This window comes from Ovis aries, chromosome 1 (assembly GCF_016772045.2).
Source record: "Ovis aries strain OAR_USU_Benz2616 breed Rambouillet chromosome 1, ARS-UI_Ramb_v3.0, whole genome shotgun sequence".
Taxonomy (NCBI): Eukaryota; Metazoa; Chordata; class Mammalia; order Artiodactyla; family Bovidae; genus Ovis; species Ovis aries.
In genome coordinates, this window is record NC_056054.1 from 18,410,712 (window position 1) to 18,438,319 (window position 27,608).

The following is a 27,608-nucleotide window of genomic DNA, read 5'->3' on the forward strand; positions in this document are numbered from 1 at the left end:
TTGTTTCAGTGCAGTTCAGTCGCTCAGTCATGTCCGACTCTTTGCGACCCCATGAATTGCAGCACACCAGGCCTCCCCGTCCATCACCAACTCCCAGAGTTCACTCAGACTCAATAGAGTTGGTGATGCCATCCAGCCATCTCATCCTCTGTCATCCCCTTTTCCTCCTGACCCCAATCCCTCCCAGCATCAGAGTCTTTTCCAGTGAGTCAACTCGTCGCATGAGGTGGCCAAAGTACTGGGGTTTCAGCTTTAGCATCATTCCTTCCAAAGAACACCCACGGCTGATCTCCTTCAGAATGGACTGGTTGGATCTCCTTGCAGTCCAAGGGACTCTCAAGAGTCTTCTCCAACACCACAGTTCAAAAGCATCAATTCTTTGGCACTCAGCTTCCTTCACAGTCCAACTCTCACATCCATACATGACCACTGGAAAAGCCATAGCCTTGACTAGACCGACCTTTGTTGGCAAAGTAATGTCTCTGCTTTTGAATATGCTGTCTCGATTGGTCATAACTTTCCTTCCAAGGAGTAAGTGTCTTTCAATTTCATGGCTGCAATCACCATCTGCAGTGATTTTAGGCTTTGTTTACCTGGGAGTGTTTAAAAAAACTCAACAAAATTTTTACCAGAGAAAGGATAGAACAGAGCTGCGAATTTAAGGATTCCTTGCTCTGAAAAGGCAGAAAGAGGCAAAATAACTTCAGGTGTGTGTGTGTGTGTTTAGTGATACAGAAGAAAGCTGAGAAGCCTTTAATCCTGTCATATAGCTATGAAAACAAGCTCTCTGTCGTCCCTCAGCTAAAGCAGGCACGTGGTCCTCAAGGTAGCATGGAGGTAGTTGGGAGAGATAGGATTACAGGGAAATAATCATGCAAGTGCCACTGATAGCTGTTTGTGGGTTTCACGTCAGTACCACCCAAGCAGCCCTTGAGTTGGAGAGAGCAAAGCCAAGGTACAGATATCAGTGACTTTTTCTGTCAGTCAACAAGAAGGGTTACCACTGAGAGACAGTTGGTTACTCAGCTTTGTTTGAGGCAGTGTGTGGTACATAGGACGAGAGGCACCAGGGCCTAAGAGGTTTGCAGACTGAAAGCTGAGACAGTGGAAAGGAACCAAGGATAAGACAGGGCAAGGTTAGGTGTTTCAAAGATGAGAAGGAACCCGTGCAATCATGGAAGGCTTGAGAGAGAGGTGGGCTCTGAAGCAGGGACTCTTGACACGTGACGTAGGGCATCTGGGGGCCTGGGGAAAGGCTCCAAATTAGTAGAACACTTTCAGTATTTCTGAAGCAGGAGAGACTGCTGAGAGTGCTGTGAAGAATGGCGGGGTGGGCAGGTGGTGAGGAGTCATGGGACAAAAGGCTGGAGAGAGAGGGCAGAGTTGTATCACAGAGGGCCTTCATGTCAGGTGTGTGAGTTTAGATCTGATGCAGCAAGGCCATCAAAGGTTCTTACACTTAATAGAAACACCTGGAAATGTGGTGTTCTGGACTTCTGCGTGAAGGAGGATTAACAGAACCCAAAAGTTTCTTCTGGGATTTCTATTTGGGTACCTAGAATTTTTGTCTTCCTTTATTCCTTTAGTAAAGTGCATTCCACAGCCATTTAATCATACTTATCAAGCTAGTTACTGTACCAGTCTCCGAAGATCAAAATTAAGCTCTGGTCCCTACTTTTGAGGAAATTATTGTCTGGTTTGGTGAGATATACTTAGTTCATGAGGTCTTCCATATGTGAAGATAGAGGGGTGTACAGTTCTGCTTACGGTGCTTGCCAACCTTTGAAAAAGCCCTCATCCTTCTGTGAAAACATTGAAATCTCAGTCTCTCTCTCTCTTTTAAAAAAACTATTTATTGATTTATTTGGCTGCGTCAGGCTTTAGTTGCAGCACAACACAGTCTGTGGGATCTTAGTTCCCCAACCAGGGATTAAACCCACATCCCCTGCATTGCAAGGCAAATTCTTCACTGCTGGACCATGAGGGAAGTCCCTCAGATCTCAGTCTCTTTTAATTGATATTTAAAAATTAAAACCAATACCATAATTAAAAGTTCAGGGAAATTCTCCTGCCCCTACCGGTCCCCTTGATTATTACCGTTAGACAGGGAGTGGTTAATTGGACACAGAAGTACAGTGTTAGGGGGATGGGTGCAGAAACGCTTTCATAGGGAAGTCTCTCAAGCCTGGACTTGAAAGATGAATAAGGTGAGAAGTGCATTTTAGGCAGCGAGACTAGCCTGAGTAAGGGCTGAAGAAGGGCTGAGGGAGAGTCTTGTAAGGCATACTGAGTTTGGATTCTGTTTCAGGGAAGCTGCTGATGCAAGGATTTTAAGCAGGAGATTTGTATTTTAGGGGGATTTGTAGTTTAGGAAGATAACTCGGCAGCAGTATGGAGGATAGATGGAGACAGAAAGATGGGAGGTAGGAATACCAGCTACCACAGCCCGTCACCACGTGGAGAGGTTCAGGGTTGAGGGGGAGGCAGGGAGAGGCTGCCCCGTGGAGGGGAAGCCTGAGCTGAATAGAATAGGAAGCCCAGAGTATAGCAGTAGAGACTCACAGCAGTGGGAAGAGTACGGGCAAAGGAGCAAAGTATCAAAGAGCATGGCATATTTGGAAGACTCTGGGAAGGCTCATGTGGCTAGTTTGTAGGATATAATTGGGATTACACTCAGTGGGTAGATAGCGATTCAGGTCACATTAAAGCAGTTAGACTTTATCAGGTAAATGAAGAAGCCACAGACCACACACGAAACAAGTTCCCACAAGTCAGCAAGGGTTGATAACATACAGAACAAATTCTCAGGCCATAGGAAATTAAATTAGAAATCAATAACAAATATAACTAGAAGATCCTTTTATGTTTGGAAATTTAAAAAGCACTTACAATCATTGGATCAAAGAAAAACAGTCATAATGAAGATTGGAAAACAGTTTGAACTGAATGGTATGGAGAACACTACATGTCATAACTCGTATAATGCTATTAAAATCAAGCTTTGAGAGAAATTGGTAGACCTAAAGGCATATATTAGGAAAAAAAACACCAAGGGCTGAAAAATCTCAACGTTTATTTTAAGAAGTTAGAAAACATACCATATAGCAAATTAGACCCCAAGTAGGAAAACAAAATAATAAGAGTTTGATGTAGAAAAATTTTACAGCATAAAGGATTAACAAAGCCCAAACTTTGTTCTTTCAAAAGATTAATAAAATTGGCAAACCTCTGGCAAGACTGATCATGGAGGAGTGGGGGATTGTGTGTGTGTGTGTGTGTGTGTGTGTGTGTGTGTGTAAGCACCAGTGCCAAATGAGCAACATCAGGAATAGGAATGGCTGGGACAACGATGGAGAAGCTACAGATGTTCAAAAGACTAAAAGAGGACATTGTGAGCAATTTTATATAAAAAGTTTTGAGAATTTTGTGAAAATCAATTTCTAAAGTAATATAGCTGACCAAAACTAACTCAAGAAGTAATGAAAACCTTAAAATCCTATAACCATAAACCAATGAAATAAAAAATAATTGGTTTATTGTTAATTATTTAATAATAATAAAAAATCTTTCCATGAAGAAAACTCCAAGCTCAGAGGAAATTTATTTAAAAGACTGAAATGAATAGAAAAAAATTCTAGCCTTACACAAACTCTTCCAGAGAACAGAAGAGAGATACACTTTCTCATTTTTTGAGACTAGCACACCCTTAATACCAAAACCCAACAAAGACAAGACGGGAAAATTACAGGTCAAGCTACTTAAAAATAAGAATGTAAAAATCCTGAAGAAAAAAATTTTAATTAATTTATTTTAATTGAAGGATAATTACTTTACAATATTGTGGTGGTTAGCAAATCCCACAATATATAAAAAAAGAAAATACATCATGATTGAGTTGGGCTTACCTTAATAATATACATGGCTGATTAACGTTACAGAAATTCATCAATGTGATTAACCACATTAATAACTTAAATAGATTTAAATAGATTAAAAAGAAAAATTGTATTATTTCAGTAGATATAGAAAAAAAATCAATAAAATCCAACATTCACTAATGCTAAGACTGCTTGGCAGATTAGGACTAGTAGAGGACCTGAAAAAGGGTATCTATCCATAAAAGCTCCACATAAAATGTATTATTTAATAGTGAAATTTTGAAGGTTTTCTTTTCAAGATCAGAAACAAGACAAGGCCCAAACATGACTCTATCAATATTGAGCTGGATGCCAATGCAGTGAGGCAAGGAAAAAAAATTATGAAAATCTAATCGGAAGAAGTAATATGATTGGAGGTGAGGGCACGGGTTTGAAAGAAATTTAGGAAGCCTTGTCTGACTTAGATGCATCTATTTATTTATTTTGTTGATTAAATATATTACCTGGTAGATAGTGTTGGATAGAGGAGCCTGGTGTGCTACAGTTCACGGGGTCGCAAAGTCAGACATGACTTAGCAACTGAACAACAATTGACTGGTCAAAACTCTTCAAACTGAATGTTTTAAAATAGGTGCAATTAATGTTACATAATCATACCACAATAAAATTAATTTTTAAACATCTTTTAAAAGATATATATATGTATGCATATATATGAATATATGTATATATAACCTGTTAATGCTACCAAGTCCAAGCTCATGCTGCTTACCGCAGGATAGGCCAATAAGTCAAGAGACGAGTTGTGGGGCAAGGAATAGTGACTTTACTTGAAAAGCCAGTAGACAGAGAAGATGGCAGACTGGTGTCTCAAGGAGCCATCTTACCTGAGTTAGAATTTGGGTTTCTTTTATACTAAAAGGGAAGGGGGTATGGCTAGTTACTGCAGATTTCTTGGTGTAGGAATCCTTTTTTTCTGCAGCTGTACAGGCAGGTCTGGTCACAATGTTCCTATAAACCTCCAACAAGACAAAATGTTATTCTCTGTTCTGCAACTTTTTATCTCTATATGAATGGGAAAGTGTTATACTTTTAGAGTCAGAGCCCTGAGAACGGGCCATCGCTCCTATGGTTTTCAGGCTGCAGGCAGCGTTATTTTGGAAAAGGTGCAGAGCCAGCATGACTAAGCACAGGGTTAGTGCTAAAGGAATAGATCCAATATGGAGTCAGTTTGTTCTCTGTTACAGTAATGGGGAAATAGGAAGAAGTTGAACCAAAGGAAAGGGGCCTAATATTTATTCAGTGCTTATTCTCTGAAAGTTCTGGGCTAGACGCTTGCACATATTTAATTATTTAATTCATACATTCTCTCCACTGTCTTGAAAACTCATGCAATTGATGATTAGGAAAGTTACTTGAGAAAAAGGACATATATTTGCATAAATTTATCCCCATTGTTAAATACTAGTTCAAGCTAAGTGAACTAGTGAAAAGTGAATGTAAAATTATACTGACTAGCTCAGGGTCAATATGGGACCAAGATTTTAATCTTTCACTCCAGAGGGCACATACTATGACTTGAAAGCACATAATAAAAAGATTTTTGACATGGGAATATGTTGGGGTCCTAGAAGCGTGGTTTGGGTAATCACACAGAATATCTCTAGTCAGAGTCTATGTAAGATAAGAGAGAGAGGGGGCAGGGTGGGGTAGACGGAGGAAAGCTGGAAGGGAAGAGAGAGATCTCTGCCTCAAGTGTACAGCTGTATGCAAAGAGTAACCAACACAAACAGAGCAGATTTTAAAAAGTATTGACACAAGGAGGGAGGTACAACCCTATTATGACTTGCTGAGATAGAACTGGTGACAAAAACATAGTAAAAGGGAATATCCTGTTCAAAGACCACATTTACTGGAGAAAAAGAAGCCATCCTGGAAGTGACACAAGAGAGGAAAATTACTGGGACAGTTTATTGATTGACTGTTAATACGAAAAACGCTGCATCTGATAAAATGTTGCCTGGCTTCTCATTGCTTAGAACAAGAAGAAATTATTTCAATTTAGCAGACACTTCTGAATTCCTGCTGCATGCCAGACAATTTGCCAAGGCCCTGGGATGCTTAAACAAGTTCGATCTCTAAGCTGGAAGGACTCTCTAAGCCCAGAACTCTAGCAGAAAGTGTCCTTGCTTGGTATACAAAGGCCTTCTGTTTTGATCTCCAACCATCTTTGCAGCCTCATCTGCCAGAGTGAAAGCATTATCATCTATAGTGGTTCAGCGCTCTACATTCTTATCTACCTTAATCAGATCTTCACTCTTCCAGTTATTTCCAGTTGCCAAGTCCAGTGGAATTCTTTTGTCCCTGATCAGCTGTTTCTCACCTTCAGTTATATTCCTCTCTCTGACATTTCCACTTTCTACTTTTTCCTGTCTTTTTTCCTTTGGACAATAACGTGTTCACTTATTTACATATACATAAAAATTGTGAGGGCTTCCCTGGTGGCTCAGACCGTAAAGCGTCTGCCTGCAATGCGGGAGACCTGGGTTCGATTCCTGGGTTGGGAAGATCCCCTGGAGAAGGAAATGGCAGTCCACTCCAGCACTCTTGCCTGGAAAATCCCATGGACGGAGGAGCCTAATAGGCTACAGTCTATGGGGTCGCAAAGAGTCAGACACAACTGAGCGACTTCACTTCACTTCAAAAATTGTGAATGTATTTCAGTGCATATAATAAGTGCTTGAATCTGTCTGCAGTAAACAGATTGGCTTAGAATTAACATGAATTAGGGGTCTCTTTTCCATCTACTATAAAAGTGATTCTTAGAGATTATTGTTGTTGTTCAGTTGCTAAGATGTGTCTGACTCTTTGCAACCCCATGAATTGCAACATGCCAAACTTCCCTGTTCTTCACTATCTCCCAAAGTTTGCTCAAAATCATGTCCATTAAATTAGTGATGCTATCCAACCATCTCATCCTCTGTCGCCCCCTTCTCTTCCTGCCCTCTGTTTTTCCCAGCATCAGGATCTTTTCCAATGAGTTGGCTCTTCACATCAGGTGACCAAAGTATTGGAGCTTCAGCTTCAGCATCAGTCCTTCCAATGAATATTCAGGGTTGATTTCCTTTAGGATGGACTAGTTTGGTCTCCTTGCAGTCCAAGGGACTCTCAAGAGTCTTCTCTAGCACTATAGTTTGAAAGTATTTATATTTAAATAAATGAGACTGTTGGGTGATATCTTTTGGGGAAAACACTTTTGATTCAGTGATCTAAAAATTAAACCAGAACTCAGAAATTATAGTTTTAAATAAAATTTTGTGTGTTTGCATCATTATAAAATAAGGCTCATTATGGAATAAATATTTACAATTCTGTCATTCAGAGGCAATCTGAGGTAATTTTTGTGTTATCTTCCCCTGAACTTTTCCCTAACTTTTTTTTCTTTGTTGTACACACCTAATCACATTGGTGTATAGATACCATATATTTTTTAAAGTTTCTAATTGTGTAATTTAAATGTTATAGCATTAATAGTCTGAAACTAGCCTGGAGGGCTACAGTCCATGGGGTCGCAGAGTTGGACATAACTGAAGCAACTTGGCACGCAAGCATGCACGTAAGATCACAAGGCATTCTGTAATTCAGTTGTTCATACATGTTAAATATGAATACATGCTCATTTAAACACCTTCAATAGGCAAGTAGAGTAAAAAATGATTTATCCATCACATAATCCCAATTTTAAAGGTCTGGGAACATGGAATATATTTCCATTTATTTAGTTCTTCTTTGAGTTCATTTATCAGGGTTTTGTTTGTTTCCTCATATAGATCTTATACATTTTGTTAGACTCATACCGAAGTATTTTATTTTGGGGATGCTGCTGTAAATGGTATTGTGTTTTTAATTTCAATTTCCAGTTGTTCATTGCTGGCTTATAGGAAAGTGATTGACTTTTGTATATTCACCTTGTATCTTACAACCTTCCTATAATTGCTTATATCCTTATCTGTCTTAATCAGATCTTTACTCTTCCAGTTAGTTTTTTAATATTTTTTTGGATTTTCGACATAGAAAATTGTGTCATGTGTGAACAAAGACAGTTTTATTTCTTCCTTTGCTATCTGTATAGCTTTTATTTCCTTTTCTTGTTTTATTGTACTAGCTAAGACTTCCAGTACAATGTTGAAAAGGAGTGGTCAGATGGGTCATCCTGGCATCATTCCTGATCTTAGTGGAAAAGCTTCTATTTTCTTACCATTAAGTACATTGTTAGCTATGAGTTTTTATAGATACACTTTATCCAGTTGAGCTAATTTCCTTCTAATCCTAGTTTACGGAAAGCTTTTATCATCACTTGGTGTTGGATTTTGTCAAATACCTTTTCTGAATCTACTGATATGATCATGTGATTTTTCTTCTTTAGCTTGTTGATGTATTACATTAATTGATTTTGAACGTTGAATCAGCCTTGCATACTTGAGATTAACCCCACAATCATGGTGTATAATTCTTTTTATAGATTGCTGGATTTGACTTGCTAATATTTTACTGAGGATTTCTGCATCTACATTCTCGAGCAAGACTGGCCTGTAGTTTCCTTGTCTTACAATGTTTTCATCTGGTTTTGGTATTACGGTAATGCTGGCCTCAAAGAACGAGTTAAGAAGTCTTTCTTCTGCTTCTGTCTTCTGAAAGAGGTGAAGGGGGGTTGATTTAATTTCTTTCTTAAAATTTGGTAAAATTTACCCCTGAACCCATCTAGGCCTGGTGATTTCTGTTTTGAAAGGTATTGATTATTGATTCATTTTATTTAGTTGATACAGGCCTATTCCAATTGTCAATTTCTTTCTGTCTGAATTTTGGTAGTTTGTGTCTTCAAGGAATTAGTCCATCTCATCCAGATTATCAAATTTATGGGCATAGAGTTATTCATAGCACTCCTTTATTCAAAAGTAAGTTGCAGAGTTTTTGATACTTTTTCTTAAATACCTCAGCTTCCACCTGCTAAAAATAAGGATATTCTATTACATAGTCATAGTACCATTACACACATAAGAAAGTTGACTTATTAATTCTCATATTAATTTAATAATTAACTTAGTAATCACAAGGGAAGGAAATATTCTGAGGTCAACACCTTACCAAATGATCAAATTTAACACATCAATGTGATAGTCGGTCTTCCCTCAGAGTTCAGCTGGTAAAGAATCTGCGTGTGATGCAGGAGACCTGGGTTCAATTCCTGGGTTGGGAGATCCCCTGGAGAAGGAAATGGCAATCCACTCCAGTACTCTTGCCTGGAAAATCCCATAGACAGAGGAGCCTGGTGAGCTACAGTCCATGGGGTCATAAAGAGTCAGATATTAGTAAACACTCATACATGGGCTTCTCTCTCTGGCAGATTTAGGACCTTTGCATTACTGATCAAAAACTGGATTTCATAGGATAGGAGCAGAGAAAGGACGAGAGCAATGAAGGATAAGTATGGGATAAGCTCTGTGAGAAGCAATAAAGAACTCATCTCTGAGAGAGGAGGAACCTAGCATCCTGTGGATATTCAAAGATACAGACTTCTAAGAATCTGTAGCTAGAGATGCTGTGAGAGGGAATGGTAGGAAGACTATCCCACTTTGAGACGTTACCTCACAGTGTAGCTCTGAAGATGTTTTCTCCTGTATCTCCATCCTCTGCTTTTGATTATGTTCAATCCCTGTCTGCCTGATTCTTTTACATTTTCTTCCCTCAAGAACCGGCTAACTTATTCCTTGAGTACTTTGGATACCGCTTTATAAAGATAATTTGTTTCCCTTGCTGAATGAAGAAGCACCCTTCTATATTGCCAGAACTTGCCTGTTACTCAAGAGAAGCTGCAGTGGCACCCCACTCCAGTACTCTTGCCTGGAAAATCCCATGGATGGAGGAGCCTGGTAGGCTGCGGTCCATGGGGTTGCTAAGAGTCGGACACGACTGAGCAACTTCACTTTCGCTTTTCACTTTGATGCATTGGAGAAGGAAATGGCAACCCACTCCAGTATTCTTGCCTGGAGAATCCCAGGGACGGGGGAGCCTGGTGGGCTGCTGTCTATGGGGTCGCACAGAGTCGGACACGACTGAAGTGACTTAGCAGCAGCAGCAGCAAGAGAAGCTGCAACTAATTTTTATGTGAAATCTCCTGTCTTATGAATGTTAACAAATTTAAAACTTTTCATGCACTTTGTGGACTAAATGTAACACAAATACGAACCTCCAGTTTGCAACATCTGCTTGAGGGAACCCGGAAGTATAGGTAGAGGAGAATTCTAAGCCAATAATTAGGCAAAACTCCCTTCTTGTGCAGCCCTAAAGTTAAAAAATAAAAAAATTAAAGTTACTGAGTAAAAGATGCAGAATACTAAGGACAGAAACCAGAAGAGGTGCATATGTATATATGGCTGTATATACATTTGGCTGCACTGGGTGTTCACTGTGGCATGGGGCTCTTTGTTGCAATGCATGGGATTTCTCCAGTTGTGGGCCATAGGCTTCTCTAGCTGCAGCTCACAGGCTGTAGAGCCCATGGGTTCGGTAGTTGCATCATGGGGGCTTGGTTGTCCCATGGCATGTGGGATCTTAGCTCCCTGACCAGGGATGGAAGCTGTGTCTTCTGCATCGGAAGGCAGATTCTCAACTACTGGACCACCAGAGAAGTCCCACAAGCTTTTTTAAACCAATTCCTTTTCATTTTCTCCTTTAAATAATTATTACTTGCACTGATTTCTTAGCCCTCTAATGGTGAAGTTTCCCCCCCACCACCCTTGCTTTCATTAAAAAAAATCTAAACAGTACAGTTCCCTCTCTTCTATAAGTGGCCAGCAAAGGATATTTGTCCAGTCAGCCTCCATGATCACAGGGGTCTGTGTTTCACTAGAGATGAGGTGTTCTGCCTTCCACTTTTATTTTTTAAGGTAACAGCTTTCTTAAAATATAACTTACATTCCATATAATTCTCCCACTGAAAGTACAAAATTCAGTGGTTTTAAGTATATTCACAGAATGTGAAAACATCACAATTAATTTTAGAACATTTTCATTACACCAGAAAGCCTGTACCCATTTGCAATTAGGCTCCATTTCCCCCTAACCACTTCTAGGCCTAGGCAGCCACAAATCTTCTCATCAATGTAGATTTGCCTGTCCTGGACATTTTATATAAACGGAATCATACATAGTGTTACCTTTTGTAACCGGCTTCTTTCACTGTATGTTCAAGGTTCATCTGTGTTGAAGCATGTATCAATATTTCATTCTTTTTTATGATGAAATAATATTCCATTGTGGATATACCACTTTTTATTTATCCTGTCAACTTTAACAATATAATAGCCAGTTATTTTGCTAGCAAAGTGAGTTTACATGGGAATAGTGGGGGACTTTGCAACTTGGGAAATGTAAGCTATGGTAAACCCATAGGCAAATCCAGAGAATGAGGAAGGGGGGCTTGTTTTTATAGGGAAAAGAAGGGGATTTGGGAGGGGCTGTGATGAACAGAGAGTCCATTGCGGGGAGCTGGGAATCCAGAGTATAGAGGCTTCTGATTGGTTGGACTGCTACAGTCACTGATTGGCTGGGCTGCCCTGGAGTGAAGTTTTCTGCTGTTTCTGGATAGTAAAGTGAAGCCAGCTTTCTGTTGGAGATCTGGCACACCTCTTACTGCTTGAAGTAATTGAGGGTACACGGTAGGGTGTGAGAGTGCCTCCTACAGGCCTGTCCTGACTCCACTTTTAGCTGAGATTTCTTTAATTTCACATTTCCACCTTTTGCTTAAGCTCTTTCCTTAAAAGCATTGCTGATCAAGAGTCAGGATTTCCACATGCAGTAATTTATTCCTCAGACCTTCCCTGGTTGTCATATTTCATGTCAGAGAGAAGGTACACAAATTAGAAACCTCAGGAGGCCACATTTGAGTAACTCTCAGGAATTTCTCGTTAAAAGTCCATATTTAGTCAAGGTTGTAAGTGTTATAAATTATCTTGAGACACTGGGCTAGCATCATCATATTAAGCATGTCATTTTTTATAAACGTTTGATAAGTAATAGATGTAAAACTTAGCAAATATACAGAACAGAATTAAAAACAGCATTATAAATCCAGTTTCAAGATGGTTCTAAACCAGGAGCTCAGACCCAAAGGTAGCCAGTTGAATAAATCAGAAGACAGTAGGTTGTTGGGTGAAATGTGCTATAACTAATGTGTTTGCTTTTTAATTTTGTGTAGTTGGGCCTCTGCTTCCCCAGAGGTGTGTCCCCACATTTAACAAGAGGTGTTTGCTATTTGTCTATTTTGCATAGACACCACCTTATTCAGCAAGTAAGTAATCAAAGGCTCTGTGGTGATCCAAAATCACCTTGGCCAATGAGTTAGGTGAACATTTCTGAGTTGAAATTGTGTTGGTTATGGAGTCAGCTAACTCCTAATATCCGGAGAAGGCAATGGCACCCCACTCCAGTACTCTTGCCTGGAAAATCCCATGGATGGAGGAACGTGGTAGGCTGCAGTCCATGGGGTTGCTAAGAGTCGGACACGACTGAGCAACTTCACTTCCACGCATTGGAGAAGGACATGGCAACCCACTCCAGTATTCTTGCCTGGAGAATCCCAGGGACGGGGGAGCCTGGTGGGCTGCCGTCTGTGGGGTCACACAGGGTCAGACACGACTGAAGCGACTTGGCAGCAGCAACTCCTAATATCAGGGAGAGATTCCTGATTATTTGTTCATTGGCACTCTAATCATAGGAAGAAAACTCTCCCTACGGAGAAAAAACCAGAATCTTGCATGCTTCCTGGAAGTTATTCCTTAAGGTTGTTGTAAAGGCTTAATGGAGCGGACCAATGAGAGGCTTCTGTTTGGTTATGTAGGGAGAACAAGGTAGTGAACACTGCAAGGGTACACTGTCGTCATATTCTCCAGCTATCAAGACAATGACTTGCTTAAGCATAAAGGTATTCCACAAACTCCCATATATGAAGGTATAACCAGGAGAAAGGATAAGACTCCCACATAAACAATAGCATCTATGGGGTTATTCATTGGAATAGGGGTATTAGCATTGCTTAACTATGCCAAAGCTTTTGACTGTGTGGATCACAATAAACTGTGGAAAATTCTGAAATACCAGATGGGAATACCAGACCACCTGACCTGCCTCTTGAGAAACCTGTTGCAGGTCAGGAAGCAACAGTTAGAACTGGACATGGAACAACAGACTGGTTCCAAATAGGAAAAGGAGTACGTCAAGGCTGTATATTGTCATCCTGCTTATTTAACTTCTATGCAGAGTACATCATGAGAAACACTGGGCTGGAGGAAGCACAAGCTGGAATCAAGATTGCCAGGAGAAATATCAATAACCTCAGATAGGCAGATGACACCACCCTTATGGCAGAAAGTGAAGAGGAACTAAAGAGCCTCTTGATGAAAGTGAAAGAGGAGAGCGAAAAAGTTGGCTTAAAGCTCAACATTCAGAAAATGAAGATCATGGCATCTGGTCCCATCACTTCATGGCAAATAAATGGGGAAACCGTGGAAACAGTGTCAGACTTTATCTTTTTGGTCTCCAAAATCACTGCAGATGGTGACTGCAGCCATGAAATTAAAAGACACTTACTCCTTGGAAGGAAAGTTATGACCAACGTAGATAGCATATTGAAAAGCAGAGACATTATTTTGCCAACAAAGGTCCGTTTAGTCAAGGCTATGGTTTTTCCAGTGGTCATGTATGGATGTGAGAGTTGGACTGTGAAGAAAGCTGAGCGCTGAAGAATTGATGCATTTGAACTGTGGTGTTGGAGAAGACTCTTGAGAGTCCCTTGGACTGCAAGGAGATCCAACTGGTCCATTCTAAAGGAGATCAGCCCTGGGTGTTCTAAAGCTGAAACTCCAGTACTTTGGCCACCTCATGTGAAGAGTTGACTCATTGGAAAAGACTCTGATGCTGGGAGGGATTGGGGGCAGGAGGAAAAGGGGACAACAGGATGAGATAGCTGGATGGCATCACTGACTCGATGGATGTGAGTTTGAGTGAACTCTGGGTGTTGGTGATGGACAGGGAGGCCTGGCGTGCTGCTATTCATGGGGTCGCAAAGAGTCGGACCCAACTGAGCGACTGAACTGAACTGAACTGAACTGAACCAAGGCTCACACATAAGGTTGTTACACACCAAGAGGATACTTAGACATAGAGATGTGTCAGCAAGTTTACAAATGATGTGACTTACACTGACAGCTCCACGGAACCTTTCATACAAATGTTTAGAAGATCTTGTTTTTCCATCACAGGGTTGAGTCAGGTTGAAGCAGGGAGTAAGTTTAGGCAGGTTTAGCACACTGGCTTTATGAAATGGGCTCTGGAAACAATTTGGACAAACCACAGCATTTGGAACCCCAGTAAAATTTCTTATAGAGTGAACCAAAGGGTCTTTGCTCCCTTGGATGGACTGATGTTTTCAATGGCAAATCCAGCAATCAGAGAGGTTCCCCCCTTTCACAAGGGGTTGGAAAATAAAAATAAGGGCATTGTTCTTCCATGGAAGGGAGGGAGAAAACAAGGTGAGAGACAGTACTTAAAGAAAGGTACACCGGCTTGGTGCAGACATCCTGGGAAAGCTGTCAGCCTCAGATACTGTCTGCTTCAAATCCAGTGCGCTTTATCTTCATGTCGCCAGATGGTCCAGTTGGGATTCAATACCTGCCTTAAATGTGATGTGTAGATGCAGGGGTCTACTTCTTGGAGTTTAGCAGTACAAACTTTAGTTAACAATACCTGATAGGGGCCCTTCCAGTGAGGCTGGAGAGAGTTCTTTTAAAGGTGCCTCTTCGGGTATACAAAATGTCAAGGTTATAGAGTGATAGGTGGGGTCTTTGACTCCCGGTAATGTGCTGCAGAAAGGGGGCTCTACTAGAGCATGGTTACTTTTAATAGATGTAATTAGACCTTTATAATACAGAAGTATGTTTGTCTTTATCAGTTGTGGATTGAAAGGAGCAGGGGCCAATTGCTGCTGACATGCTGTTCCTGAAATAGACTCCCATTGAAGTTATACAGATATATACTTTGTCATGAAAAAAAGAATATTTAATAAGAATTTCAGAATTTGGGGGGAATCAGACAGGGATAAAAAGATAAGTGCTTCAATCTTTGTGGCCAGCATACACTTTACCAAATTGCTGTGAGTTATAGATAACTTAAAGCAGAGGAGAAAAATGGTTTCTTTACACCTGGAAAACAAAACATTAAAGCAGTTTGCTTTCCATTAGTTTTAGAAATCCTTACCCAGTTCAGTCATATGTTCTTAAAGTTGTCAAAAACCCATATTTCAGAGTACCTGTCAGAGCTTTATACATGAATCTCTTTAAAGAAAAAACATATTTGCAAAAGCATTAAAGTAAAGCAGTAACTGCCTATAACTGACAAAAAGACTTGAGATTTTCTGGGGACCCTGAGAAAGATCTCAGAGTTAGCTCAAGGTCAGAAAGACTTCATTTAGAACTTGCTTTGGGGGAAGTTTATTTAAAATATCAAAAGGTTTTAGACATTTGATCAAACAGGATCATATATTATTATAAAATGATAATTATCTGTTGGATCAAAGTAACTATAAGTAACAAATTTCAAAGGCAAATACAAAAAGTTACATAGTTGTAGGCAAAACTGGTTCTTTTAAGATTGAGAAGATTCCATTTTCTTAAGTAACCAGAGACCAGATTAAGATAACATGAAGCCTAGGAAAAAAAGAACTACTTAGACCAAGAAAACTTTGCCCTTTTAAGAGATTAATTATTTTTCAAAAAATTTCCCCATAAATCTTCTACAGCTTACAATTTCATTTAGCTTTTGTCCTATTTTTTGTCTTTCCTATTCTGAATTAGCTTCACTTGAGGACAAAATTACACTCTTTCCCTCAATAAAATGTGTTTCCATTCTTCTACCTTTTCTTACCAAAAGTGAAAGTCACTTTCAAAGACTCTGACTCTTTGCAACTCCATGGATGATATAGTCCTTGGAATTCTCTGAGCCAGAATACTGGAGTGGGTAGCCTTTCCCTTTTCCAGAGAATCTTTCCAACCGAGGGATCAGACCCAGGTCTCCCATGTTGCAGTCAGATTCTTTACCAGCTGAGCCACAAGGGAAGCCCAAGGGTGCTGGAGTGGGTAGCTATACCTTCTCCAGCGAATCTTCCTGACCCAGGAATTGAACTGGGGTTTAGCAAAAGCACCTGTCTTACTTGTGTTGCATATATAGTTGTTTCCCCTAATTATTTCTGGTAGCTTTAAACAATTGGGACTAGTCTGTACAAACTAATGAATATATTTAATAATTCCTAAAAACGTATATTCCTCAAGGAAATTTTCCAATGTGGTATGTTTACCAATAGCCCCAAATATCTTTCAGTTCAGGTCAGTTCAGTTCAGTCGCTCAGTCGTGTCCGACTCTTTGCGACCCCATGAATCACAGCACGCCAGGCCTCCCTGTCCATCATCATCTCCCGGAGCTCACTCAGACTCACGTCCATTGAGTCCATGATGCCATCCAGCCATCATCCTGGGTCATCCCCTTCTCCTCCTGCCCCCAATCCCTCCCAGCATCAGAGTCTTTTCCAATGAGTCATCTCTTTGCATGAGGTGTCCGAAGTACTTCCTTCCAAAGAAATCCCAGGGCTGATCTCCTTCAGAATGGACTGGTTGGATCTCCTTGCAGTCCAAGGGACTCTCAAGAGTCTTCTCCAACACCACAGTTCAAATGCATCAATTCTTCGGCGCTCAGCCTTCTTCACAGTCCAACTCTCACATCCATACATGACCACAGGAAAAACCATAGCCTTGACTAGACGGACCTTAGTCGGCAAAGTAATGTCTCTGCTTTTGAATATACTGTCTAGGTTGGTCATAACTTTTCTTCCAAGGAGTAAGCGTCTTTTAATTTCATGGCTGCAATCACCATCTGCAGTGATTTTGGAGACCAAAAAAAAATAAAGTCTGACACTGTTTCTACTGTTTCCCCATCTATTTCCCATGAAGTGATGGGACCAGATGCCATGATCTTCATTTTCTGAATGTTGAGCTTTAAGCCAACTTTTTCACTCTTCTCTTTCACTTTCATCAAGAGGCTTTTAGCTTCTCTTCACTTTCTGCCATAAGGGTGGTGTCATCTGCCTATCTGAGGTTATTGATATTTCTCCCGGCAATCTTGATTCCAGCTTGTGTTTCTTCCAGTCCGGCGTTTCTCATGATGTACTCTGCATAGAAGTTGAATAAGCAGGGTGACAATATACAGCCTTGACGTCCTCCTTTTCCTATTTGGAACCAGTCTGTTGTTCCATGTCCAGTTCTAACTGTTGCTTCCTGACCTGCATACAGATTTCTCAAGAGGCAGGTCAGGTGGTCTGTATTCCCATCTCTTTCAGAATTTTCCACAGTTTATTGTGATCCACACAGTCAAAGGCTTTGGCATAGTCAATAGAGCAGAAATAGATGTTTTTCTGGAACTCTCTTGGTTTTTCCATGATCCAGCGGATGTTGGCAATTTGATCTCTGGTTCCTCTGCCTTTTCTAAAACCAGCTTGAAGATCAGGGAGTTCACGGTTCATGTATTGCTGAAGTCTGGCTTGGAGGATTTTGAGCATTGCTTTACTAGCATGTGAGATGAGTGCAGTTGTGCGGTAGTTTGAGCATTCTTTGGCATTGCCTTTCTTTGGAATTGGAAGCAAGATCCGATGCTGTAAAGAGCAATATTGCATAGGAACCTGGAATGTCATGTCCATGAATCAAGGCAAATTGGAAGTGGTCAAACAAGAGATGGCAAGAGTGAACATCGACATTCTAGGAATCAGCAAACTAAAATGGACTGGAATGGTTGAATTTAACTCAGATGACCATTACTTCTACTACTGTGGGCAGGAATCCCTCAGAAGAAATGGAGTAGCCATCATGGTCAACAAAAGAGTCCGAAATGCAGTACTTGGATGCAATCTCAAAAACGACAGAATGATCTCTGTTCGTCTCCAAGGCAAACCATTCAGTATCACAGTTATCCAAGTCTATGCCCCAACCAGTAACATTGAAGAAACTGAAGTTGAACGGTTATATGAAGACCTACAAGATCTTTTAGAACTAACACCCAAAAAAGATGTCCTTTTCATTATAGGGGACTGGAATGCAAAAGTAGAAAGTCAAGAAACACCTGGAGTAACAGGCAAATTTGGCCTTGGAATGCGGAATGAGGCAGGGCAAAGACTAATAGAGTTTTGCCAAGAAAACGCACTGATCATAGCAAACACCCTCTTCCAACAACACAAGAGAAGACTCTACAGATGGACATTACCAGATGGTCAACACTGAAATCAGATTGACTATATTCTTTGCCGCCAAAGATGGAGAAGCTCTATACAGTCAACAAAAACAAGACCGGGAGCTGACTGTGGCTCAGATCATGAATTCCTTATTGCCAAACTCAGACTTAAATTGAAGAAAGTAGGGAAAACTGCTAGACCATTCAGGTATGACCTAAATTAAATCCCTTATGATTATACAGTGGAAGTGAGAAATAGATTTAAGGGTCTAGATCTGATAGATAGAGTGCCTGATGAACTATGGATGGAGGTTCGTGACATTGTACAGGAGACAGGGATCAAGACCATCCTCATGGAAAAGAAATGCAAAAAAGCAAAATGGCTGTCTGGGGAGGCCTTACAAATAGCTGCGAAAAGAAGAGAAGTGAAAAGCAAAGGAGAAAAGGAAAGATATAACCATCTGAATGCAGAGTTCCAAAGAATAGCAAGAAGAGATAAGAAAGCCTTCTTCAGCAATCAATGCAAATAAATAGAGGAACAGAATGGGAAAGATTAGAGATCTCTTCAAGAAAATTAGAGATACCAAGGGAACATTTCATGCAAAGATGGGCTCGATAAAGGACAGAAATGGTCTGGACCTAACAGAAGCAGAAGATATTAAGAAGAGGTGGCAAGAATACACGGAAGAACTGTACAAAAAAGATCTTCACGACCCAGATAATCATGATGATGTGATCACTCATCTAGAGCCAGACATCTTGGAATGTGAAGTCAAGTGGGCCTTAGAAAGCATCACTACAAACAAAGCTAGTGGAGGTGATGGAATTCCAGTTGAGCTATTTCAAATCCTGAAAGATGATGCTGTGAAAGTGCTGCACTCAACATGCCAGCAAATTTGGAAAACTCAGCAGTGGCCACAGGACTGGAAAAGGTCAGTTTTCATTCCAATTCCAAAGAACCTATTTTAAGTAATGTTCTAGTATTTTGATCTTATTTGGGAGTGATCTAGATATTTAATAACTGTACAGAGAAGGCAATGGCAAGCCACTCCAGTACTCTTGCCTGGAGAATCCCAGGTACAGCGGAGCCTGGTGGGCTGCCATCTATGGGGTCGCACAGAGTCGGACACCACTGAAATGACTTAGCAGCAGCAGCAGCAGCAGCAAAACTGTAAAGTTTCAGTATGCCAAAAAGATTTGGGGAAACTGTTTAAAAGATGTACCCAGAAGTCTATATCTCATTCACATACTTACAATTCACTTGCTTTCAACATTCATGAAAAACTTTATCATACCATCTATTGCTCACAAATTTTGTAATGAAGATAACATGAATTTATCTGACCAATTAAACCAGGTAGAATAAAAACTGTATGCCTGCATTAGTTTCAAACACTGGTAACTCCAAGGATATGCCTGTTTTAATTAAACCAGTATCCCCAAACTTGCTTTCAAACTGTATCATGTAAACCCAGAAGGTCTCTGTAATATTTTATTTCATTTAAGTGCTCATTTGTTTGTTTTGCTTTTTTTGTTTTTAAGCCAATTAAATAAAGCTCTTTTGAATTAATTTTAGCAATACTATCCAGAGGTAGAAAAGAAAAAAAAATACCACACATATACAGATACATATATAGATACACTGGTAGCTCAGAGGGTAAAGAATCTGCCTGCAATGCAGGAGACCCATGTTCAACCCTTGGGTCAGGAAGATCCCCTGGAGAAGAGAATGGTACTCACTCCAGTATTCTTGCCTGGAGAATTCCACGGACACAGGAGTCTGGTAGGTTACAGTCCATGGGTTGCAAAGAGTCAGACATGACTGAGCAACTAACACACATATAGATACACATGAGCGCACAGACAGATGCAAACAGGGAACTGATGGTTTTATTTAAAATGTTAGCCATGTCTCAGGTGCAAAAATACAAAACTCAGAAGAATAGTTTGACCCAAATTGTTTTTCTGGCATACTATAAGGATCCTTTTAGAACTGTTTCTGGAGTCAAGTTGTCTTTTAGAAACTTCTGCATATCAATCAAAGAAAGCAGTCTGTTGTCTCCTGAAGTGGTTTGGAGTTCTCTCTGTTAAGATTTCCCCTTAAGATGGCCTTACTTGAAACAAAGGTCGAACCTTTTGAACAGCATAGTTGACCTACCAAAAACTTCACCAACTAGATGGAAATAGAAAACAAAATTTCCCCTAAGAGTTTTGGAATCTATTTGTCTATTTTCAAGAATATAGGACAATTGCTGTTTAAATCCTTCATTTTAGTTGTGTATTTGCTCCAGTTGTCTTAGAAACAGTAATTAGGGGTTTAGCATTTGGATTCTCAGAGGGTCTGATGTTTTGAAGGGGCAGGTTTTTGCAGAGCAGAGAGGAAGATGACATTGGGGTCAGAGCAGGAGCACAAGATGGCTGCCAGGGCGGAGTCTGAGACAAAGTGTGTGGAGAAGACACACAGATGGTCCAAAACCAGAAGTTGGGGAGGGGAATACAACAGTTTGAGGCTCTGGTAGATTTTTTTCTTTTTTGGTTATTTTGGCAAATTTAGAAACAGAATCTTGCAAAGAGGCAATTTTAGAGTTTTGTACATGTTTCCAGTTACCAGTGAAATGTTTGTTTTAATTTTAGAATGTAGTCCTCCAATTTAATCTTATTTGAATTTGGGGAGCTTGAAAGTTCCCCATAATGGCAGCTGTAATTCCTAATTACTTTTAGTTTGTCTAGCCCACTTAGTTAAAAATGCAGTAAAGGGTGTCCACAGTTTTTAAACATGAACTAGCCCGAGTCTCCAAAGGAGGACTGCCTTCAGAGCAGTTAGATGAGTGGGTTCCCATTTCCCTAAGTTCTCCCAGAAACCCAAGAAAGTTGATAGAGCCTTTTCCCAGATTCCAAAAGGAATAGTTCCCCGTTAGCTCAGTCTCCAACAGAGAACCTAGCTACCACATGCTCCAGAAAACACCTTGAGTACTAAGGATAAAGCCTTGCGCCAGACAGATGAAATCTTTCCCCTTAGAGGACAAAGCCTTCCCAGAGCCTGAATAAAGTTAGAGAGCTCAAAACACAAAAGAGTGGGGCTTGGAATCCAAGAGAACAGTCTCCAAATTGAAAGCAGTCAGCGACTCAGCAGAGTGATAAGCACAGGTGACTTAGTGCAGGTTACCTCGCTTGATTCTAGCAGCCATAGTCTCTCAGCGTTTGCCTCCTTTGGACCCCGCTTGTGCCACCAAATATGTCAACTTTAATCATAGAATAGCCAGTTATTTTACCAGCAAAAGTGAATTTATTCTACAGTACCATAGGAATTCCCCTTTATGGATCACATCTTGTTGTGGCAAAGGGGCTTGTGTAACCCAGTGAAGCTATGAGCTGCACCTTGAAGGGCCTCCCAAGATGGACGTGTCATAGTGGAGAGTTCTGACAAAACGTGGTCCACTGGAAGAGGGAATGGTAAACCATTCTGGTATTCTTGCCACGAGAACCCTATGAATGGTATGAAAAGGCAAAAGGATATGACACTGGAAGATGAGCCCCCCAGTTTGGAAGGTGTCCAATATGCTACTTGGGAAGAGCAAAAGGCAAATACTTATAGCTCCAGAAAGAATGAAGCAGCTGCACCAAAGTGGTAACGATGCTCAGTTGTGGATGTGTCTGGTGGTGAAAGTAAAGTCTGATGCTGTAAAGAACAGTATGGCATAGCAACCTGGATTATTAGGTCCATGAATCAAGGTAAATTGAACATAGTCAATCAGGATATGGCAAGAGTGGATATCAGCATCTTAGGAATCAGTGAACTAAAATGGACAGGAATGGGTGAATTTTAATTCAGATGACCATTATATCTACTACTGTGGGCAAGAATCCCTTAGAGGAAATGTCCTTAGAGGATGTCCTCTAAGGACAAAAATCCCTTTGAGGAAAGCTCTCATAGTCAATAGAAGAGTCTGAAATGCACTACTTGGGTGTAATCTCAAAAATGACAGAATGATCTTGATTAGTTTCCAAGGCAAAAACCATTCAACAAGACAGTAACCCAAGACTGTGGCCCAACCACTGATGTCAAAGAAGCTGAAGTTGACCAGTTCTATGAAGACCTACAAGACCTTCTAGAAATAACACTGAAAAAGCATGTCCTTTTCATCATAGGGGATTGGAATGTGAAAGTAGGAAGTCAAGAGATACATGGAGTAACAGGCAAGTTTGGCCTTGGAGTACAAAATGAAGCAGGGCAAAGGCTAATGGAGTTCTATCAAGGGAACACAGTGGTCAGAGCAAATACCCTTTTCCAACAATATAAGGGACAACTCTACACATGGACATCACCAAATCATCAATACTGAAATCAGATTGATTATGTTTTTTGCAGCTGAAGAGGAAAAAGCTATATACAGTCAGCAAAAACAAGATCTGGAGCTAACTGTGGCATTTGCAACTCCTTATTGCAAAATTCAGGCTTAAATTAAAGAAAGTAAGGAAAAACACTAGGTCGTTCAGGTAGGACCTAAGTCAAATCAATTATGAGTATACAGTGGAGGTGATGAATAGATTCAGAGAATTAGATCTCATAGACAGAGTGCCTGAGGAACTATGGAGAGAGATTCATAACGTTGTGCAGGAGGCAGTGGCACAAACCATCCCCAAGAAAAAGAAACGCAAGAAGGCAAAGTGGTTGTCTAAGGAAAGAAGAGAAGTGAAAAGCAAGGGAGAAAGGGAAAGATACACTGAGCTGAATGCAGAGTTCCAGAGAATAGCAAGGAGAGATAAGAAGGCCTTCTTCAATGAACAATGCAAAGAAGTAGAGGAAAACAATAGAAACTAGAGATCTCTTCAAGATAATTGGAGACATCAAGGGAACATTTCATGCAAGGATGGGCACGATAAAGGACAGAAATGGTAAGGACCTAACAGAAGCAGAAGCAATTTTAAAAAGGTGGCAAGAATACACAGAAGAACCAAAAAGGTCTTAATGACCCAGATAACCACAATGGTGTCATCACTCCCCTAGAGCCTGACATCCTGGAGTGTGAAATCAAGTGGGCCTTAGGAAGTTTTACTACAAAAAAAAGCTAGTGGAGGTGATGGAATTCCAGCTGAGCCATTTAAAATCCTAAAAGATGATGCTGTTAAAGTGCTGTACTCAATATGCCAGCAAATTTGGAAAATTCAGCAGTGGCCACAGGCCTGGAAAATGTCAGTTTTCATTCCAACCCCAAAGAAGGGCAGTGCCAAAGGATGTTCAAACTACCATACAATTGTACTCATTTTGCGTGCTTAAGGTTATGCTCAAAATCCTTCAAGCTAGGCTTAAGCAGAATGTGAACTGAGAACTTCCAGATGTACAAACTAGATTTAGAAAAGCAGAGGAACCAGAGAACAAATGGCCTACAGTCACTGGATCATAGAGAAAACAATGGAATTCCAGAAAAACATCTACTTCTGTTTCACATTGAATATATGAAAGCCTTTAACTGTGTATCACACAACAAACTGGAAAATTCTTAAAGAGATGGGAATACCAGACCATTTTATTGTCTCCTGAGAAACCTGTATGTCGGTCAAGAAGCAACAATCAGAACCAGACGTGGAACAACTGGTTCTAAATTGGGAAGGGAGTATGACAAGGCTGTATATTGTCACCCTGTTTGTTAAACTTGTATGCAGAGTACATCATGTGAAATGCTGGGCTGGTTGAATCACAAGTTGGAATCAAGATTGCCAGGAGAAATATCAACAACCTCAAATGTGCAGATGATATCACTCTAATAGGTGAAAGCAAAGAGGAACTAAAGAGCCTCTTGATGAAGGTGGAAGAGGAGAGTGAAAAAGCTGACTTAAAACTCAACATTCAGAAAACTAAGATCATGACATCTGCTCCCATCACTTCATGGCAAATAGAAGGGGAAAAAGTAGAAGCAGTGACAGATTTTGTATTCTTAAGCTCCAAAATCACTGCAGATGGTGACAGCAGACATGGAATTAAAAGATGCTTGCTCCTTGCTATGACAAACCTAGACAGTGTATTAAAAAGGAAAAACGTCTCTTTGCCAGCAAAGGTCCATATAGTCAAAGCTATGGTTTTTCCGGTAGTCATGTATAGATGTGAGAGTTGGACTATAAAGAAGGCTGAGCACTGAAGAATTGATGTTTTTCAATTGTGATGCTGGACAAGATTCTTGGGAGTCCCTTGGACAACAAGAAGACCAAACCAGTCAATCTAAAGGAAATCAACCCTAAATATTCATTGGAAGGACTGTTACTGAAACTTCAGCTTCAGTATTTTGGCCAACTGATGCAGAGAGCTGACTCATTGGAAAAGGCATTGAAGCTGGGATAGATGAGCGCAGGAGGAGAAGGAGGCAACAGAGGATGAGATGATTTGGTGGCATCACCAACTCAATGGACATGAATTTGAGAAGACTCTGGGAGATAGCGATGGAGAAGACAATGGCAACCCACTCCAGTACTCTTGCCTGGAAAATCCCGTGGACAGAGGAGCCTGGTAGGCTGCAGTCCATGGGATCACGAAGAGTCGGACACAACTGAGCGCCTTCACTTTCACTTTTCACTTTCATGCATTGGAGAAGGAAATGGCAACCCACTCCAGTATTCTTGCCTGGAGAATCCCAGGGACGGGGGAGCCTGGTGGGCTGCCGTCTATGGGGTCGCACAGAGTCGGACACGATTGAAGCGACTTAGCAGCAGCAGCAGCTGGGAGGTAGGGAAGGACAAGAAAGCCTGGCGTGCTGCAGTTTGTGGTGTTGCAAAGAGTTGGACATAATAGCGGCTGAACAACAGCCAGAGGAATTGCTGTTTGGGAAATGCAATCTATGGCAAACCATAGGCAAACCCAGAGAACAAGAAAGAGTAACCTGCTTTTTTAGAGGAAGGGGAACTTACTTTTATTGGGGAAGCTGGGGTGGAAATTTGGGAGTTGTTGCTGTGATAACCAGAGTCCATTGGAGGAAGCTGGGAGTCCAGAGTATAGAGGCTTTTCATTGGTTTTATTGCTACAGTCTCTGATTGGCTGGGCTATCATGGGGTGGAGAGTTTTCTTCTTCCTTCTGGGTAGTAGAGGCACCTTTCTGTTGGAGATCTGGTGTAATCTCTTCCCATTTGGAATAATTGAGGCTGCGTGGCAGATTTGTGACCCCATGGACTGTAGCCTGCCAGGCTCCTTTATCCATGGGATTCTCCAGGCAAGAATATCGGAGTGTATTGCCATTTTCTCCTTCAGGAGATCTTCCTGGCCCAGGGATGGAACCCACAGTCTCTTGTCTCCTGCATTTGCAGGTGGGTTCTTTACCACTAAGCTACCAGGGAAGCCCTTCAATTTGAGCAGGATTCTTTAATTCCACAATTCATTCATCAGTTGAAGAGACATTTAGATTGCTTTCACTTTTTGGCTATTGTGAATAACACTGCGTTAAACATTCATATTCAAGTTTCTGTGTGGACATAAAACTTTTATATCTCTTTGCTTTATGTATACCTAGCAGTAGAATTGTTGAGTCATATGGTAACTCTATATTTGTCCTATATTTATCCCTATATTTGAGACATTCCCAGGCTGTTTTCCAAACTTGCTTTACCATTTTACATTCCATTAGTAATGTATTCCATTTTTCCCCATGCCTTCCACTCTTAGTATTTAAGATGAATGACAGTGATATCAACCACTTGCTTTTCATTTCTCAATTATGGTATTGAGAAATAATACAAAATACTAGGTATACAACTTTTTTCATGACAAAATATAAAAACTTTACTGAGCAACCTTTCACTTTATTTCTTTCCTTTGTCTTAACTAAGTGATCTCTTGGGAATGGAATGGCACCATACTCTTAATGACAGCCTATCAAGTATGTCTTTTTTTCCATATGAAGGAAAGAATGTCATACAGCAAATGACTTAATAGTCTTATCTTGTCCAAAGGTCTGTGGCACGTGTGAATATTGTAAGCCCACTTTCATAGAGAATCATGTCTTTTTTTATTATTTGGACTTCAGAAATTGTATTGGATCATAAAGCAATAAGTATTTCAGTATCATCTCGAACAGTAAAGGACTTTAACAAAAGATAGCCAGTATGTTATTATCTCACATTAGCTATTTGTTGTCCAGTTGCTCAGTCATGTCTGACTCTTTGTGACCCCATGGACTGCAGCAAGCCAGGCTTCCCTGTCCTTCACCACCTCCCGGAACTTGCTCAAGCTCATGTTCATTGAGTCAGTGATGCCATCTAACCATCTCATCCTCTGTCATCCCCTCTCTTCCTACCTTCAGTCTTTCCCAGCATCAGGGTCTTTTCTAATGAGTCAGCTCTTCTCATCAGGTGGTCAAAGTATTGGAGCTTCAGCTTCAGCATCAGTCCTTGCAATGAATATTCAGAGTTGATTTTGTTTAGGATTGACTGATTTGATCTCCTTGTAGTTCAAGGGACTCTCAAGAGTCTTCTCCAACACCACAGTTCAAAAGCATCAATTCTTCAATGCTCAGCCTTCTTTACGGTCCAACTCTCACATCCATACATGACTACTGGAAAAACTATAGCTTTGACTATACAGATCTTTGTCAGCACATTAACTATAATGCCTTAATTTTTTCCAATACCCAATTCATATTTACATATCTCTAATTATTTTAAATTTGCATTTCCACAGTTTTTTTTTTTTTAAATCTGGGTCCAAACAAGGTTCACAGATTTGGTTTATCTTTTAATTACTTTTTATTCTAGACTAATTTTTTTTATTGATCATATTGAGATAAGTAAGATAATCACAAAATAATGTAAAACAGTATTTAGTAAAGCACTGAGTAGGATATGATCAAATATGAGGCATCTAGGTTTCTAGTAAGGATTTCCCTCATAGCTCAGTTGGTAAAGAATCTGCCTGCAGTGCAGGAGACCTGGGTTTGATCCCTGGGTTTGGAAGATCCTCAGAGAAAGAAATGGCAACCCACTCCAGTATTCTTGGCTGGAGAATCCCATGGACAGAGGAGCCTGAGAGACTACAATCCATGGGGTCGCAAGAGTCAGACATTACTTAGCGACTAAAGACAGAGAGAGGTTTCTAATATACTCTTCATTGACCCTGTTGGTAGATATATGATATATAGGTTAGAGAACCAGATTGACTAAATTTGGAGCTCCGGACCTACCACCAAAGGCTTTGTAATCTTTTGCAAGTGAATTTAGTATTTGTTTTTATTAAAGTTATACATGTGCATAGTTCAAAAAGACAATTCTACAAGACTTGTTACCAACAAAAATGAACAAGAAAATCACTTCCTCACTACCACCAGTACTTGATTTCCTACCTCCAAGAAGCATTTGTTTTCAACTCTTTTAACCTAATTTGTTTGTTTGCCTCCAGATGTCAAGGTAACCTGGTTATATTGC

General features: G+C 40.4%; 1 protein-coding gene across 7 annotated transcripts in view; it reads left to right on the forward strand.

Moving 5' to 3' along the window:
- The window catches only part of ST3GAL3 (ST3 beta-galactoside alpha-2,3-sialyltransferase 3), a 224,543-nt gene that overhangs the window by 62,378 nt on the left and 134,557 nt on the right, over positions 1-27,608 (forward strand). For 2 of the 7 annotated variants that reach the window (XM_042247096.2, XM_060401497.1), the window contains exon 2: positions 8,401-8,578. The exons of the other annotated variants lie outside the window; for them this stretch is intronic. The gene's annotated coding sequence lies outside the window, so the exon portion shown is untranslated. The remainder of the gene's footprint in view (positions 1-8,400; positions 8,579-27,608) is intronic. 7 annotated transcript variants of the gene reach the window in all.